This window comes from Panthera onca, chromosome D4, assembly GCF_046562875.1.
Source record: "Panthera onca isolate mPanOnc1 chromosome D4, mPanOnc1 haplotype 2, whole genome shotgun sequence".
In the NCBI taxonomy this organism is placed as follows: Eukaryota; Metazoa; Chordata; class Mammalia; order Carnivora; family Felidae; genus Panthera; species Panthera onca.
Window position 1 is genome coordinate 91,162,883 of NC_138351.1, and position 18,340 is coordinate 91,181,222.

General features: G+C 52.4%; 1 protein-coding gene and 1 long non-coding RNA gene across 15 annotated transcripts in view; both read right to left on the bottom strand.

Moving 5' to 3' along the window:
• TSC1 (TSC complex subunit 1) overlaps nucleotides 1-1,964 on the bottom strand; it is a 49,844-nt gene extending 47,880 nt beyond the window's left edge. For 8 of the 14 annotated variants that reach the window (XM_060608259.3, XM_060608263.3, XM_060608245.3 and 5 more), the window contains exon 1: nucleotides 1,722-1,964. The gene's annotated coding sequence lies outside the window, so the exon portion shown is untranslated. Of the gene's footprint in view, nucleotides 1-1,416; nucleotides 1,633-1,721 lie in introns of those variants that run through there. The other 6 variants (XM_060608262.3, XM_060608246.3, XM_060608257.3 and 3 more) reach the window with 3 other exon arrangements.
• Nucleotides 1,965-3,224: 1,260 nt separating this feature from the next.
• Nucleotides 3,225-4,177, bottom strand: LOC132662798 (uncharacterized). The gene is made up of 2 exons (XR_009602721.1): nucleotides 4,091-4,177; nucleotides 3,225-3,421 (listed from the first exon to the last, which is right to left on the bottom strand). It is a non-coding gene; the product is annotated as an uncharacterized LOC132662798 (long non-coding RNA).
• Nucleotides 4,178-18,340: the final 14,163 nt, after the last annotated feature.

Here is an 18,340-nt window from a genome sequence, read left to right on the forward strand (position 1 = left end):
AGGGCGATAGCGGAGAACGTTTCAGTGTTTCTGAGGGGCTTCATTTGCCTGATGCACGACTGTTACAGCTACATTTCCCTACACAACCCTAAATCAGCCCTCCCATTTGCATACTCCAGGTTTACTCAGGAATGTTCAACTTCAGAATCACAGGTGGCTGCTCGGCAAATCAAGGGCTCCCCGAAGACTCGGTTTTATAAATGCTTCCTGAAATTTACAGCCCCGCCTCGCCGGCCTGTTTGAATTCCGATGACTCCAAGCGGATCCCGAAATTGTAAATCAAAGCATCTCAGAAGAGTATTATTCTATTTTAGTACTTTTACAGCTTACTCTATGCAAAGCGAAGTGCTATTTCCAGGCTTTCTATTAACACAACACAAAACAAAAAAAAAAAAAAACAAAAAAAAACCAGCAAGGATTTTAGTAGGACTTGTTTCTGCAGTAAACGTGTCCTTTTATAAAAACATCACACACTTGCCGGCCTAACTTAGACTGACGTGTTGACAAGCACAAGGGCTGCCATCCCCAGCAAAGCTCAGGTGTAGGAGCCCCTGTGGCTGTTGGAGCCCCCACAGCTGGACACAACGCACCCCCCTTCAACGTGAGACGCGCACGCACAGGCACCTGCGCACAAACTCTGGCCGATCGCTTCCAGCCACTCAGTTAGAACGACAGGCCGGCTTCGGTCAAGCGGGAGCAGCAACGAGGCCAGGAGCACCGGCCTGGGGCCCACAGCGGCACGCCCTGGGGACGGGACCCTGGGCCACCAGCCCTGATCTCTCCGGGCCTCAGTTTCCTCCCCTGGGAAATGGAGGCGTCAGCAGCGGCCGCCTCTCCCCTTCGTCGCAGGGACTGCAGGAGGGACAGGGCGACCGCCGGGCACCGACTCCCCCGGGAGCGCCCCCTCCCACGCTGCCGCCCGGCCCCCGAGTCCAAAACACGCGGAGCACAACTCTCTCGCAGGGAGCACAAAGAGCTTCAATCCTCCGAGGTCTCTCGGGCCGCGGGCTCGTCGTCTTCCAGCTCCGCGAACGAATGAATGAGCGTCTAGCAGCGGCTCCGCAAGCAGCTGGCTGTCGCCTAGGGTCCGCCTCGGCCGACTGGAAGTGACTGTCTCTGACCGTCAATTAGGCACCCACGAGCACACGCGGAGCGAGGCACCCCAGTCCCGCAAATTCCAGCGGACGCGCCCGGAGTCCAGGCGGGTCCCCGAAGCCCACGGGCCGCCTCCATTCATTCTCCGCCCCACCCCCGGCCCCCCTCCGGAAGCCCCGGCACCAGCCGCCCTCCCCCACCGGCCCTGCCCCTCCGGCCGGGGGGGGGGGGGGTGGGGGGGGGTCTCTCCCCTGCCCTCCGCACCCCGCGGGAGCCTGTCACCCCGCCAAGCGAGGCGGCTGGCGAAGGGGCCCGCCTCACCCCTGCCCTCGGCACCGAGCCCCGGGGGTGCAGCCGTGCCCTCGGCCGCCGAGGAGGGGCGAGGTGCGGGTCCGGCCCGCCTCTCCTCCCCGGGGACTCGCCAGCTCTGCGGGGCCCCGCCAGAGGTAGCACGTAATCAGAGGGAGGGGACAGCCCTCCGGACACCCCTTCCCGGGCTTCCCTCTCCGGCAAGGGAGCCCCTTGCCCCAGCCCCTCGGGCCCCCCCTCCCCGACCGGGGTCGTGGTGCCAGGGGTGCCCCGAGAAGCCCCCGTGGAAAGGAGGGGGGCGACACCCCCATACTCACCCACCGTCTCCTCCCCCTCAGCTGTTTACCTCACAGTTCCTCCAGCCTACAGGGCGCCGCCATCTTGGACGTACAGCACCTCCCCCGTCGTGAAAGGCCCACGGCCGCTGCGGCCTCCGCCACGAAAAAGAGTGCCCGGCTGGGCCTCACCTCCCCCTCGACCCCAGCGGCAGATGACCGCGGCCGGCAGCCCCGTTGGACGGAAGAGGCCGTCCTGCTCATTACCGGTGGTGAGAACCAGCCGAAAAAGAACCCAGGAGAGTTTGTAACGTAGGGAGGGGGGGGGGGCGGGGACGGGCGGAAGGATCCCGAAAGGAGGCCGCTGAGAGATCTTGTGACTCTGAAGGAGGCGAAAAGAAGGGCCGGCGCGGCGGGAGGAGCCACGCGAGGGAGCGAGGGGCGGGGCGGAGGTCACGTGCTCGGGCGGGCGGGAGGGGCCGTGCAAGAGGCGTAAACAAGGTGGCCCGGCTGGGTGTGGTTGGGGTGCCTGCTGCCTTCCCCCTCGTCCCCTCTGCCCTTGCAGACCCGGTTGTTCCCTCCTCCTCCCTCCCGGCCCCCTTCCCGGGGTCTCTCTCTCTCTCTCTCTGTAACCCGCCGCAGAGCCGCGATCGTGTTTCCCAAAGAGCCCCTGGGGCCCGCGTGGGTGAAGGGTCCGCTCTGGAGCCTTGGGGGAGGGGCTTTTCACTCCATCCGGGCAGCCTTCGTTCCTTTGCAGAATATTCGCAAAACCCCACCTCTGGGACTGTGAAGAAAGAACCACACTGGCGCCTGCCCTCAGGTTGCCAACGCCTCAGACCTGATCACGACAGTTGTGGACAACCACCCTAATCGGAGCAGACAGCTTGGAAATGAAGCAGCCTTAATTCCGTCCCTTCTATTTCCTAGCTGTCTATCGGCTAGACCTGACAAGTCTTAAAGTCGGCGGGGGCCTCAGTTTCTTCCTCTGGGAAATGAGCATCACAGCATTCCTCAACTGAGAATTCAAGCCCCGAGCATAGTAAAATGCTCAACAGGTGATGTTCTTTATCAGAGGCCAGAGCAGCATGACAGAGCAGGCAGAGAGTGCGATGAGCCTAACGGAATTTGAAAGGCTTTTTGAAGGAGTGGGCATCTGCTTTGTTTTTAAAGGAAAGGTAGGTTTTATGAAATAGAAATGGGAGAGGCGGTTGGGAGGCCGAAAGCACCAACGAATCAAGAGCCTGGAGGCAGTAAGTGCTGGGTGCCTTCTGGGAATAACAAGTTTTGTCATGGGAACCAATTGGGTCACAATGCCAGGCAGCTTGCGATGCAAGGGGCCAGGTGCATCAGGGGCCAGAACAGTGGGTGCTGTCGGCATTCGGAGAGGCCCAGTGTAGTCCCAGGTGGGGCTGCTGCTAGCTTGTCTGGTGCTTTGTGAGAATTAGACACCCCTTCTGAGACCGTAGCCCATGTGAGCAGAGCCCAGGGTGTATTTCAGCCCTGTCCTCTAGCCCCCAATCCTCCTGGATTGAGCAGTGCACAGCCTTTATAACCATGCTGGTTTATGGGGAAGGTGGGCGTTGAGCTGGGGATTCAACCAGTCTAACGTGGTTATGGAGGCAGTTGGGGGAAGCCAAGAGTTCTTGTTTCAAACGGACCAGAGCTTGAGTGCAGGTTTCTGCTGTCGTACGAACGGACTCAGCCTTCGTTTCCTCATCCACAACATGGAGTGATAATAATGTCTGCAGAGTGGGGATTTGAGGTTAAATCAGTGAGACGTTAAGATATAACTAGGGTAAAACCTAGTTCCATAAATGTTACTTCTGGGGGCGCCTGGGTGGCTCAGTGGGTTAAGCGTCAGACTTCAGCTCGGGTCATGATCTCGTGGCCCCTGAGTTCGAGCTGTCAGCACAGAGCCCAGAGCCTGCTTCGGAGTCTGTGTCTCCCTCTCTCTCTGCCCCTCGGCCACTTGCACTGAGATTCTCTTTCTCTCTCAAAAATAAATAAACATTAAAATTTTTTTTTAAAAATAAATGTTACTTATGTTACCATGTTGATTGTGTTCATGGCCAGCATCCATCACTCCCAGGAGCTGGTCCACCAAATACTGAACTCTATGTAGCCACCCAAGGGCCATCAGCTGGGGGGGGGGGGGGGGGGGGGGGGGGATCCAGAGATGAAAAGGTTGGGGGAAAAGGGGAAGGATCTGGTTTCTCCACAAACCATTTGGCAGGAAGGACCACACTGCCTTTGCATGCACGCCAGGGCCGGGACTCAAGTGCATTCAGAGATTTCTCAGTCCAGGGATTGGAGGGCCCAGGTTAAGGGGCGGAGTCGAGGGCCAGGCACTGCCCTAGAGTTCTGACCCAGGAACCTCCCTCCCTCCCCCCAATTTTCCTTAGCGCTCTGACCTCATCCTGCTGGAATGTTCTTCTCCGTGGAAGGGAGCAGTGATCCATGGAGCTCATCAACTCCTGGCCCTCAAGGGGGGCCCGAACTACATTGTTACTGTTTATACAGTGTCTGGAAGAAGAATGGTAATTGTTCTCTCAATATGGACCACCAGGGGCTTGTGTGACAAGAGGCCAGAAAGAAAGGCAGAGGCAGCCCAGCCACCATCCCCAACCGCTCTTAGTCCAGGCTACCTGGATATTTTTTTCTCTAAAAGTCATGAGTCGCCTGTCTGAACGTGACAAGAAACAAAGGAGCTGAGCCGGTGTAGGCAGGTGGTGCTGACCCGATAGACGGGGTAGTCTTCCCCTGCATTAGTCTGTGCGACATCTCCCCCTCCCCTTCCGAGGGACAACCACAGTACCACCCTCGAGCCACGGGAGGCACTTGGACCCGGCCTGGCCAATCCCCATCATCTAGCCAAAGAGATTGGCCGTTGGACACGTGACTTGAGCTGGACCAATCAGGGTACTTCCCTGAGTCTATATATGGATACTAAAGAGAGATTGTGTCTTGCCTCGGGGTCACTACACCCAGATGAAGAAGCTGTGACCCTCCACGTCCCCATCTCCTACGACAAACTCAGAAGTCCAGCCAAATGATGGAAAAGACCTAGATGGAGACCAAGACGGAGATGGAAAAAGAAATATAATTCGCTATCTCCTGAATTTTCAGAGTCCTGCAAAAAAGCCTGCTTTCACCCTTCTGTATGTGGCCTCACGCCACTCACCCTGCCTCCAGGGGCCACACATCTACAGGGCCAAGTCCAAGTTTCTGGCAGTAGCCTCCACAGAGCCCTGGAACCCCATCTCAGCAGCAGCCCCTCGCTGTTTAGCACTGTGTCCAAAAGACCAAGATTATATGTGTATACACTATATACATATATGACCATGCACGTATCTATGCATGTACTTTTAACTTACATAAATGGTTTATGTTTGTGGTGGCAGTTTGTTTCTGACCTTTTGCCCCACTCACCGTTGTTTTGAAGCTCCGTGCATGATGCTCTGTATGCATCTAGCCAGTAGCTTCTAATGGCTGACAATTATTCAGCGATACGGATCTACACCGATCGGCCCTCCACTCTCCCAGGGAGGGAATGATACCCACGGTGCCATCTGAAACACGGGGAGGAACATGCTGTACTGATACGGCTGAGAATGTCTTTGGGATGTATATCTAGGAGTAAAACTGGTGGACTTAACTTTGTTGTTGTTTTTAGAGAATTTTTTTTTAATTTTGTTGGGGTATAATTGATATACAAAAAAATTGCACACATTTAATTGCACACACATCTGGATGACTGCCCACAAAGGCCCACACCCATGATACCATCACCACAACCAAGGTACTAAACACACCCGTCACCTCCAAAAATTTTGCACGGACTTACCACCAAATTGTTCTCCAGAATGGCTGCCCCAGTCTACTGTCCACAAAAATGCCCACATCCCTGCCAACACTTGGCATCGACTGGCTCTTTCATGTTTTCAGTAAACTAGGGCTATACTGACACGTTCTTATTTTGTTTTGTTTTGTTTTTAATTTTTAATGTTTATTTTTGAGAGAGAGAAAGCGCGCACAAACGTGGGCACACGCATGGAGGAGAGGCAGAGAGAGGGAGACGGAGGTTCCAAAATGGGCTCCGCACTGACAACAGAGAGCCCGATATGGGGCTCGAACTCACAAACCGGGAGATCATGACCTGAGTCAAAGTCGGACGCTCAACTGACTGAGCCACCCGGGCACCCCTGACATGTTCTTTTTTTTTTTTTTTTTTTTTTTTTAATTTTTTTTTTCAACATTTATTTATTTTTGAGACAGAGAGAGACAGAGCATGAACGGGGGAGGGGCAGAGAGAGAGGGAGACACAGAATCGGAAGCAGGCTCCAGGCTCTGAGCCATCAGCCCAGAGCCTGACGCGGGGCTCGAACTCACAGACCGCGAGATCATGACCTGAGCTGAAGTCGGACGCTGAACCGACTGAGCCACCCGGGCACCCCTGACATGTTCTTGTTTAATTTACCACCCTCTATTAGTGAGATGGAGCATTTCTTCATATTCTTGTTAAGCTGTGGGTTTCTTCCTCTATAAATTGCTGATTCTTATCTTTTGGCCATTTTCCCAATAGAGTTACTATCTTTCCCTTGTTGATTTGTGGGAGCACCGTCTCTGTTTTAGGTGTGTGCCCCCTTGTTGGCTACAGATATTTCCAATGTTTCCCCCAGTCTGTTATCATCCTAGTAACTGTAACTGTATTGTATTACATTGGAAGAGAGACATTAATCCTGATGTTATCAAACTCATCTCCCTTTTTTTTTTTTTTTTTGAGACTTACACTTTGGGTTTTTTGAGGTTTTGCTTAAGAATGTCCTTTCCAAGTGGTGCCTGGATGGCTCAGTTGATTAAGCATCTGACTTCGACTCAGGTCATGATCTCACAGTTCGTGAGTTCAAGCCCTGCATTGGGCTCTGTGCTGACAGCTCGGAGCCTGGAGCCTGCTTTGGATTCTTGCCTCCCTCTCCCACAGTTTGTGAGTTGGAGCCCCACATCAGCCTCCCCACTGTTGGCACAGAACCTGCTTCAGATCCTCTGTCCCCCTCTCTCTCTGCTCTTCCCTGGCTTGTTCATGCTCCCCACCCCCCACCCCATCAAAAATAAATAAACATTAAAAAAAAAAAAAAAAAAAAAAAAAAAAAAGATTGCCCTTTCCAGGGCGCCTGGGCAGCTCAGTCAGTTAAGTGTCCGACTTTTGATTTCAGCTCAGGTCATGATTTCATGGTTCATGAGTTCGAGCCCTGCATCAGGCTCTGCACTTGACAGTGTGGAAGCTGCCTGGGATTCTCTCTCTCTTCCTCTCTCTCTGTCTCTCCCTGCCATCTCTAAATAAATAAATAAATAAACTTAAAAAAAAAAAAAGAAAAAAGAATGCCCTTTCCAATCCTTTTCTTAGTCAGAAAGGAGAATGGGCCTTGGTGGCCACAGGTGGGCAGTAACAGAACAGATTGCCTGGTGAGGCCAGAGAGGCCCAGGTGAGTCAGGATCCTGGGTCGACAACCCAGCCGTGTGGTCTGGATGAGTCACTGGGCAATCTCGGTGTCTCCACTGGGAAAATGGGGATGAGACCAATACCTTAAATACCCAATTCTTAGGGTTGCTGGGACAGCTCGGTATGAGACACATGTCAATGCTCGGAGGGTGCCTGCCACGGCGTGGGCGTCAATAAATATTGTTATTCCTGTTACCTGCTGTATGAGTGTCCTCCGACTGCCCTAACAAATTACCCCAAGCAGGGGGGTGCTGAAAACAGTAGAAATGTATTCCCTCACCATTCTGGAAGCCAGAAGTCTGAGAGCAAGGTGTGGGCAGGGTTGGCTCATTCTGGAGGCTCTGATGGAAAATGTGTTCCGTGCCTCTCTCCTGCCTCATGATGGTGCGGCAGACTTTGACCTTCTGTGGTCTGTAGCTGTGTCACTCATGTCTCTGCATCTGTCTTCATGTGACCTTCTCCTCGGTGTGTGTCCGCTTGTCTTCTTATAAGGATACCAGTCACCGGATTCAGGGCCCACATTAACCTAGCATGATTTCATCTGAACTGCACTATACCCGTAAAGACCCTATGTCCAAATAAGGCCACATTCTGTGGTTCCAGGTAGACATGAATTGGTGGCAGGGGAGGTGGGGAGACACCATTCAATCCTCTACACCTGCTTTCAAGGAGCATAGAGTCCAGCAGATGAGATGGGAGAGGGACTGATCATACTGTGATTCAGAGCCAGGTCCAGCCCAGGAATAACAGGCAAAGTGCTATGGACAAAGAGGCTGTACTCAGAGTGACGAGGGCCACCTACCCGTGGGGATGGGATTTCAACCTTGCTCCTGGTTCAATCAGGAATTTGCTAAATGGTGATAGGCCAGATGGGCTGTACAAGAGGAAGACCCAGCTTCGAGCAAGACCACCTAAGGCTGTTTGTTTAATAAACGGTCACATTTAAGATATGTGTGAAATCGAAGATAAGCAAGTCAGTATATGGAGGGCCTCAAGCTAAATAAGAAGCTTGAATTATATCTGGAGGCAATGAGGGGGCCCCAAAGGTTTGAGAGTTTTCTGGAGAATATTGGCAAAGGCTTAATCTTGACTTTAATGCCTACTAATTTAACTTTGAAATGCTGGGCTGGCTGTCTCCTTGGACAAGTCCCCATCACACCTCAATCTGCCCCTTGCGATGCCGTGTGCAGGGCCATATTCCATAGTGTGTTTAATTTTAGTCTCACGGTCACTGTGAGACCTCCCCCCTCCCCACAAAGCATGGGCATTCACAACCAGAGGTTCTATTTTAGCCGGGCCTCCTCTGAAGAATATGCAGTGATCATTTGGAAAACGATCAGGTTAGATCCCTACCTCACACCCTATGGCAGAATAAACTCGTAAGGAGCCAGAGCTCCAAGTGTCAAAAGTAAAACCATACAAGTGCCAGAAGAAAACAACACGAGTGGGTTGTTTGTACTCAGGAATGGAAAAAAAAAAAAACTTTCTAAAAATGGCCAAAAAGAAGCAACAAAAGAAAAGGCCGACAAATTAGGCGGACTCCCCCAAAGAAAACAAAACAAAACATCTTTTGTGCGGCAAAGAGGAAACTAAGCAAAGTCAAAAAATAAATCAGCTGAGAGAAAATTTTTGCAACTTATACCACAAGCCTCCTAATATATACGGAGAACTCTTGGACTCTTTAAAAAGAAAAACCACAATTATTTCATAGCAAAAAAAGGGCAAAAGACATGAGCAGAAAGTTTGCAGAACAAGAAATTGTAATTGAGTTCAGACTTCTGGCCTCCAGAACCACTGGGGAATAAATTTCTGTTGTTTTAAGCCACCCAGTTGTGGGCATTTGTTAGAGCAGCCCTCAGAAACCTATACACTGACCATAAAAAGGAATTTCTATAATTTAAAAACACACTGAATAAGTAAAAATCTATGACTTTATAGTGATACTCAAATTTTAGGGGAAAAAAAGAGGAGAAGAGAGCAAAAAGATCCAATTATGCCAACACCTTCTGATGAAAATCAGCAATTAAATAGAAAAGATTAGGGGCACCAGGGTGGCTCAGTCTGGCTCTTGATTTCAGCTCAGATCATGATCCCAGGGTCATAGGATTGAGCCCCAAGCCGGGCTCTGCACTGAGCGTGGAGTCTACTTGGGATTCTCTCTCTCTCTCTCTCTCTCTCTCTCTCTCTCTCTCCCTGACCCTCTCCCCTGCTCATGCTCTCTCTCTCTAAAAAAAAAATTAACTAATTGAGGGGCACCTTGCAGGCTCAGTCACTTAAGCATCTGACTTTGGCTCAGGTCATTCAGGTCATGATCTCACAGTTTGTGAGTTCGAGCCCCACATCGGGGCTCGCTGCTGTCAGCATGGAGCTCGCTTCAGATCCTCTCTCTCTGCCCCTACCCCACTTGCTCTCTCTCTCAAAAATAAATAAATGAACATTAAAAAACTAATGAGTTTTTAACAAGAGAGAGAAAAGATTAATCGCTTACGTACCTCATATTTGTTTGTTTAATGAGGGAAAGCTCTTCTTTCCAGAAAGAATGCCAGATAACAAACAGAAGGAACGGTAGGATCCGAAGAATCACCATTTGCAAACTCCAGTGAAGGGACTGACTCAGGCCAGGACAAGCAGTGGATGCTGAACACATTAGGGAAAGACTGTGGGGGAGACAGTGGTCACATAAGGACAGTCCTACTCCACAGACTGCTTCTCAACTCACTTTTATTATTTTTTTTAATGTTTATTTTTGAGAGAGAGAGAAAGAAAGAATGAGCGGGGGGGGGGGGGGGGGGGGAAGAGGGAGAGGGAGACACAGAATCCTGAGCAGGCTCCAGACTCTGAGTTGTCAGCACAGAACCCAATGTGGGGCTCGAACCCATGAATCGTGAGATCATGACCTGAGCCGAAGTTGGACGCTTAACAACCGAGCCACCCAGGAACCCTTTGACTCACTTGTATCATGGAGAGAACCAGCTGTCACCACTTTAACCAGCTGACCAAACTGGACATCCTTAAGGTGGGGCAGCCTGATATGGGGGATGTCCTATACCATGCAGCCCCAGCTATGAGGGAGGGGAGTAGCTGTACCGAAAACATCCCACCTGAATCTAATCAAGCCTTGGCCCCAACTTCCAGCCAGCATGGGGATGGAGGTACAGGTTCAACGGCACCATGAGATATCAAACAAATCCAGAATGCAGGACCTTCCACCAGACCGGTCTTGGCTATTATGGGGGAAACACAAAAACAAAAACAAAAAACCCAAAAAACCCTGCAAACAAACTCAGCATCAAAAGAAAGGGGTAGGGGGCGCTGTTGTGTCAAAAAGGACACTAAGGAAACCAGCAAATGCCGTGCTTGAAATTGGGCAAGATCCTGATGTAAAAGAGAAACTTTAAAAGGAAACTGGGGGGAACAGCAAAAAAATGTGAACACGGGCAGGATATTCAATGGTACTGGGGAATTATTGATAATTCAATAACTGTAGTTACGGGACGATGTAAGGAGTATCTGTTTTTAAGAGATACACACTCAAGTATTTATGGGTGAAGTGTCGCGAAGTCTGCAATAGACCTCCGGAATGTTTTATCAGAACAAAATGTCTTTATACGTGCGTGCATATGCACATAGAGAGATAAACCACGCTTGGCAAATGTAACTATTGTTGAATCATGGTGGTGGATATATAGGTGGTCGTTAGACGTGTTCCATTTACTTTCTTGTTTGAAAATTTTCGCCATAAAAACTTGAAAAAAAAATATTTGAAGATCAAAAAAGAATTGAAATGGGCAGCGCAGGAAAAATCTGTGATCCCTGCACCTCCACTTTTCCCATCTGTGAAAACGGGGGGGGGGGGGGGGCTGGGTGGGATGGTTGGTTCTTAAACTGAGGTAAAATACACATAACACAACATTTACCGTCTTAAGCCTTTTTAAGTACCCGGTTCAGTGGCCCGAAGTACATTCACGTTGTTGGGCAACCATCAACACCATCCACCTCCAGAACTTTCTGCTCTTGAAACTCCATCCCCATTAAACATTTAACTCATTCCCCCCCCCTCCGCCGCCCCCAGCCCCTGGCACACCCCGCCACCCCCCCCCCCCATTCTACTTTCTGTCGCTAGGATTTTGACTCCTGTAGGTCCTTCATATGCGTGGAATCATACAGGATTTGTCCTTCTGTGTCTAGCTGCTTTCACTCAGCATCATGTCCCTTACGTTATCCGTGTCCGTCCTTTGTTGTTGTTGTTGTTGCTTTTAATACATATTTATTTACTTTGGAGAGAGAGAGCTTGAGTCGGGGAGGGGCAGAGAGAGAGGAAGAGAGAATCCCAAGCAGGGTCCGCACTGCCAGCGCAGAGCCAGACGTGGGGCTCGAGCCCACAAACCGTGAGATCGTGACCTGAGCCGAAATCGAGAGTCAGACGCTCAGCCGGCTGAGCCGCCCAGGTGCCCCCGTGTGTGTCCTTTGTAATCTACAAACCACTCATCTTGCAGAAACGCATGGACATAACACCACCTTTCAAGGACATACTGTCTGAGTCACGAGGGCACCGGGTCGCCACCCTCTGCCCGGCATCTAGGTCGCTTTCTGGGGTGGAGGAGACCTTCCTGCACACTCATGGGGTGATAAGAAGCAAGAGAAGGAGAAAAATGCTGTCCTTTGGGGGCTCTGATAAAATGGCAAGTTGAAAATCAGTGAAGGCAGCCAGTACATGCAAACCGATGTCAACTGCGTACAAATCCCAGGAGCTGGAAGGCTCCCTCCTGTGGATTCTGTGCAGTCAGCCTGCAGGACGTTCCTAGTGCCGACGGGCAATGGAGGGCCGGCCCTTTCCCAGACGTGTGTGAATTTCTAGTCCTCTGCAAAGGCGTACGCGTGCCTTCCTGTGGCTTCCTGCCTCTGTGTTCCCTTGAGGCTTTGCTTCCTGGGTCTGGAAGCTTCAGTAAAGCCCCCAGGTCCAGTCAGGCGTGGGAGGGACACAGGACCTCTCCCTGCTTAACAGCCTCAGCAAACTCCTCTTCCCCGGGGAAGCAAGGCCACCTCTCGCCGGGGCTTGACTGAAGAGGTTAGGACCCACCGGGAGATCGTCACACTCCCACAGTCGGCTGGTGCACAAACACGCACACATATTCACATGCACACATATTCGTGCACACACACACACACACACACACCACACGCACTGCTTGCACAGACTTGCATACACGCCTTTCATGCTTCGTGATCCTGTCATGTGCCAGGCGTGGTGCTGGGGAAACACTGGGCGGTAGAAATGGGGGGCTGGGGGGACCCATCCCAGGGGATCGGACAGATCGCCCACACTTATCTTGTGCGGACTTGGCTCTGGTGCCAGCCTCGCCCGAGGGTCGCTTCTTGGTTTTCCATCATTCGGTCGATAATCCAGGTGGCAAAATGCTCCCGCGGACTAACAGAGATGAGGCTTGTGAGGCCCCTCCGCCCTCTCGGGTCCAGGTAGATGATCACAAAGGTTTCAGTCCTTCCTCCTGCCTGCAGCTCCTGAGCGAGTGTCCTGGGAGTATCCGGGGAACGTGAATGCGGAAGTCATCGGGCGTTGGATGAGCAGTAACCAAACGTCAGGTGTTTCATTAATAATCAACCTGCCATGTAAATTAGCACAGCCTGCCTCATAGCAATCAGGCTGACACCGCCCTGTTTTTCTGCCTTTTTTCCTTCTTTTAGGTCCTCAGCAGCTAAAGCTGCTCTTGACTGTCTCATTAAAGACAGAAATTGCAGAATTCTATCCCCAGCTACTGAATAGTTCTGCTGAGAAACAAGAAGTCACACCTACAAAGCGTTTTCATTTATAAACGTTTTTGCACGGGTTACCTCGTTTGCTACCTGCAACAACCCCGGGGTAGTTTTATCCTTGGCCCCATTTCAGAGATGTAAAGTCTGAGGCTCAGGGGAAGCTAGTGCCTGCTCGAGGTCATGCAGCTGGTTGTGAGTCAAGACCAGGCTGCATCTGGACGCCAGAACGATGCTTCCATTTCACCCCAGTGACTGGAGAATTAGACCTCCTCTCTGCGGATTGCCGCTGGGGATTTCTGTTTTATCAGACGCAGATGATACACCGAGGTTAAAGGCAGTGAAAAAACAGTCACCATTGTGAAGGGCTTGCAAGAAGATTGGGAGGCCAGGGCCCCAGTCCTGGCTCTGCTTTGTAGGCTTCTCAAGGCCTCAGTTTCCTCTTCTGAAAGCTTCCGTGGCTGGATGGGGGAATCTGTGGTTCCCCCGGCTCACCAGTCCCCAGCCGCCTCCTTCCACGGAGTTTCCCAGTTGCTTGAGGGAAATTGTTGGAGACCTTCCGGGTGAAAAGTCACTGTCGGGGCGGATGGAGCAGGTCCGTCTTGGGGTCCCCACGTGCCCTGTTTGACACCCCCACCAGGGTTGCTGGGAGGTGCCAGGCAGGAACGCAGACCCTTTCAGGCTGCTGGCCCACACCCCCTGCCTGGGCAGAGCACCCCTCCTTCCACGCTTCTCTGAGGCAAACAGACCACCTAGTGAAGTGAGTGCACCCCGCCTCATGGTCTCCCAAAGGGTGTTTCTTGTCTCCATCTGGAGATTCCTGGAGGCAGGAGGGTTGAGCTCACAGATTGGGGGAGGCATTGCCTGACGGTGTGGTACTCAATAGCAAAGGATCAATAAAGATTTGTTCGAATTGAAAAACATTATAGGCACGTATCCATTTGTGGAGAGGGGAGAGAGAGCCTGGAGGGTGGGAGTCAGAGGGAGGGGGGAGGGAGGAGGGAAAAAGAGAAACTAAAAAAACACATATCGGGACATGCATACTCTTTTGTTTTTTTCTTCCGACTCTGATCACGCTTGTAATTTAAGCCGTAATTAGATGAATGGATGGGTGGTTGGATGGATGGACGGATGATGAATGGATGGCCGGACCGAAGGTCGGATGGTTTCAGGCTGGTTTTTGCCGCAGGAAAAGGAGGCAGGAGCGCCACCGTGTGGCTGTCTGGTGAATTGCTTCATCCGGAAGAGCAGGGCGCCTGGGTGGTGGGGCTGTTGGCCCTCAGGGCACCGCCAACCGCGGAGTCGCGAGTCGCAGGCTGCGGGGCTCCCGCCACCTCAACTGCCTGCAGCTCCTGGCAAGCAGCCTGGGCCAGGAAAGAGCTCCACAATCTCCCTGAATGACTTGAGTCGCAACAAGACAGAGGATGGGCGCTTTTCTGGTAGAGGAGGGTGGCCCTACGGCACAGGGGCCCTGGGGCGCCCCACCACCAGGGGTCCTCATGTTCCGGGGTGGGTGGCCTCAGCTCACGTTTGTTGCATTCTGCATTCTGTGGCCGTTCTAAGCCAAGGCCAGAAAGGTGCCCGACGTGACACTGCTGATGCTGTGTGCTGGGACCCCAGCCTGGACCCTTGCTGCCCACCCGGCACGTTCACCGCCCTCATCTCCCTGGCCTCCCCCGAGCCCGCCTGCACGTGTCTGGGATGTCGCCACAGAGGGTAGGGGGGAGGCTCTGCACACTGCCCACTGCCGGGCCCTCGGGTAGCAGCGGCTCTCGCTTCTCCAGCCTGGCCGTGCTCCCTGCAGGCCAGCATCAGGAGGAGAGTCTGTGCCGTGGCCGGTGAGAGAGGGCTCCCTAGCATTCCTGCCTGTGGGTGGTTGCTGGTCCCATCGAGAAGCAGCTGAGTGCCCACTGACAAAGAATCCAAGGGCCGTCATGGGTGGTCCCGGGGATTGTGGGCATCTGGGAAGGCTTCCTGGAGGAGGTGAGAGCAGAACCGAGCTGAACATGGGAAAGAGGAAGGGCAAAGGCAGGGACTGGGATTTGGTCTCCAGCAGGGACTAGACGCAGCACGTCCAAGTGACAAAGAAAGGACGCTTAGAAAGTGGAAGGTGGGAGGTGGAAGCCATGGCCCAGGCACCTTCCTGGCCTTATTCTGCGTGGTGACAACCGCTCTCTCTGCTCCCGAACTCACCCCTGCCTCCTGGAGGTTGGGGCAGGAGGATCGGCCAGCCCTGGCCAATGAGAGACCCCGATCCCTCCCACTGGCACGGCGATTGGTGCGGGGGCGATGGCTTGTGACCGGGCTGGGCCAATCAGAGTCAGTCTGGGGCCTCTCCTTGAAACCACCGAGAAAGGGGCTTCCTTTCCCCTGGGGTTTCTAAGATCGGGGACTACAGCCGGCCGTGTCGGTGATCTCAGCCCCAGGACAAAAGCCAACAGAGAAGAAAGCAAAGCTGAGAGATGGGGAGAGACAGATGCAGGCGTGGATTCTCCACTCGTTCATTCATTCACTGTAAAAACACCACTAGGCAAACTCTAACCCTGCTCCTGCAGTGCTTCCATTCGGCGTGGGCAGTCAGGCCAAAAATATACATGAGTAAATACAAAGGCGATAAGTCAACAGGGCAATTTCAGATAATTATGAACACGAAGAAGAACAAAGGGTAGGATGATGGGGCAGAAAGTGGCTGGGGTGGGAAGGTCTTGCTTTAGTTGCTGGTCAAGGAGGTCTCTCTGCAGAGATGACATTTCAGCTGACCCCGGAATGAGTCAGCCATGGGGAGGTCTGTAGCAAGGCCATCCAGGCAGAGGGGACAGCAAGTGCCAATGTCCTAAGGCGGGAATGAATGAGATCTAGACAACATCGTCCGGGCATCTGGATCCAGCCATGCCTGAAGCTGACACTTTTCCGTGACATGAACTAATGGTTCTGTTGTTGTTACAAATTGGGTTTCTGCAAGTTGCTTTGTAAAAAGTGCTGTCCTTTGAAAGAGGTCTGACACCGAAAAACATTGAATGCTGGTCCCTGAGGCCAAGGTTTGTGTCCTGTGAGGTAAAGGGAAATCACTGAAGGTTTTTAAATCGGGGATGAATTTTCCTGACCTGCTCCTTCTTTCTTCTCTAGGCTCATCTCCCCAGTGTCCCACCCTCCCCTCCCCTTGTCCTGCCCTCTACCCTCCACCCGTACTGAACTTGGCTGCTGTCAGTTCCCTGGAGGTCCCGCCTCCAGCTCTTTGACCATGGTGTTCCTCTTTTGAGACACTCTTCCCTACTTTCCTTCTCCCAACGAACTCAGCCTGGCAGCAACCCAGATATCACTTCCACCAGCTTCATTAACTCTCCTTACTCCCCAAGTCTGGGTTCGTTTCCCCAAGCCCGTGCTCCTTTGTATGCCATATCTACACCACAGCACTCATCAGCCCGATTTATAAATTTCGGGGTACTGTGTCTCACCTGCCTAGACCAGGAAGGAGCCCATGACGGCTCCTGTCTGGTTCTTTATATATAAATATATAAATATATATATATAACTTTTATTTTTATATTATATATATATTTTTACGTTTTTTTAAATGCTTATTTTTGAGAGAGAGAGACAGAGCATGAGTGGGGGAGGGGCAGAGAGAGAGGGAGACACAGAATCGGAAGCAGGCTCCAGGCTCTGAGCTGTCGGCACAGAGCCTGACATGGGGCTCGAACTCACGAGCTATGAGATCATGACCTGAGCCGGAGTGGGATGCTTAACTGACTGAGCCACCCAGGCGCCCCCTCTCTGGTTCTTGTTGGAAACCCCAGCACCTGGCACCTAGCAGGCACTCGATAGACATGTATTGGCGAAGACGGTTATAGACTGAATGTCTGTATCCCCCCAGAATCCATGTTGAAGCCCTGATCCCCAGTATGATGGTGTTTGGAGGTGAGGGCTTTGGGGAGATAAGTAGGTTAGATGAGGGTGGGAGCCCCTTGATGGAATTAATGTCTTTATAAGAAGAGTACAAAAAGCCGGAACTTGAGGACTCTCTCATTCTCTCTCTCTCTCTCTCTCTCTCTCTCTCTCTCTCTCTCTCTCCCTCCTTCTCTTTCTCCCTGCAAACCAAGAAGCTTGTCCTCACCAGAAACTGACTCTGCCGGCCCCTTGATCTTGAACTTCCCGGTCTCCCTGCGAGAAATAAACGTCGTTTAAGTCACCCGGTCTGTGGTATTGGGTGGCAGCCCAAGAAGACCAAGACAGGGAGGAAGTGCCAAGGGAAAGAGGGCAGAAGGAGGAGCCCGGAACATGACAGGTGCCAGTGGTAACTTGAATAAATGAGTGGATGACCCGGCACAGGGCTGCTGGAGGGATTTAGCCCTCGGGAGAGGCTAAATGAAGGCGCTTCATTGCCACGGCTGCCTGCTAAGGCCAGGGGTGTTGGAGGGGACCCCGGGGGCTGGGAGGTTTCAGACGGCAAGGGCCTGCCTGATGCTGCACGGGGGCTCCGCAGGCCTGGACCCTGCTGTCCCGCAGAGGGGTCCCAGTGGCTCCCGAGAAGGCCTGCTTTCACTTCCATTCCGGGCTGGGATCCTGGGCTAGGAAGAGAGCCCCGGAGTTGGTTACTAAAGGGGGGAAGATAAGGTTGTGGGATCACAACCTTAGAACAGCAGCTGGCCTGCGTCTACCCATCTCAGCAGCTTTACCCCAAACAACCAAACACCCCAAATGCAGAAAGTGGTGGGTAAAGTAAGCCACAAAGAACTGCGAGACCGTTTACTATGTTAATAAAAGCTGCGAGAGAATTGGGGCGGCTCTAAATAAAATAACACTCGGTGGAAAAAGAAAAGACCCACTGGTTACGCAAAATAGAACTTTTTAAACATTTATTCGTTTTTGAGAGACAGAGCTCGAGCTGGGGAGGGGCAGAGACAGAGGGAGACGCAGAATCCGAAGCGGGCTCCAGGCTCCGAGCTGTCAGCGCAGAGCCCGACGCGGGGCTCGAACTCACGGACCGGGACATCATGACCTGAGCCAAAGTGGGACGCTTAACCGACTGAGCCTCCCCAGGCGCCCCTGCATAAGCAAAATATAGATGTGCACATATAATACAGTGAGGATGGGAAGAAATGGGAATTTGTGCTTAGTGTCCTTGGATTATTTTTTAAGTTTTCTGTATGATGACACACAGTTCTAGCTGACTGTCAGCAATGTGCAAGATCCAAAGAACACTCCAGATCTTTCTACACACTCTCTCCACCAAGGAGAGACAGAGGGCTGAGGGCCATGGTCTCCTGTGTGCGCCCTGCGTGCTGGGACCCGCGCCCCCTGCAGCGGGAGCAGGCCCAGGTGACCTCGAGGCAGGACCCAGTCGCAGAACAGCCTCGCCCAAGACCCCCTTTCTCCTCTTGTCGGTCTCATC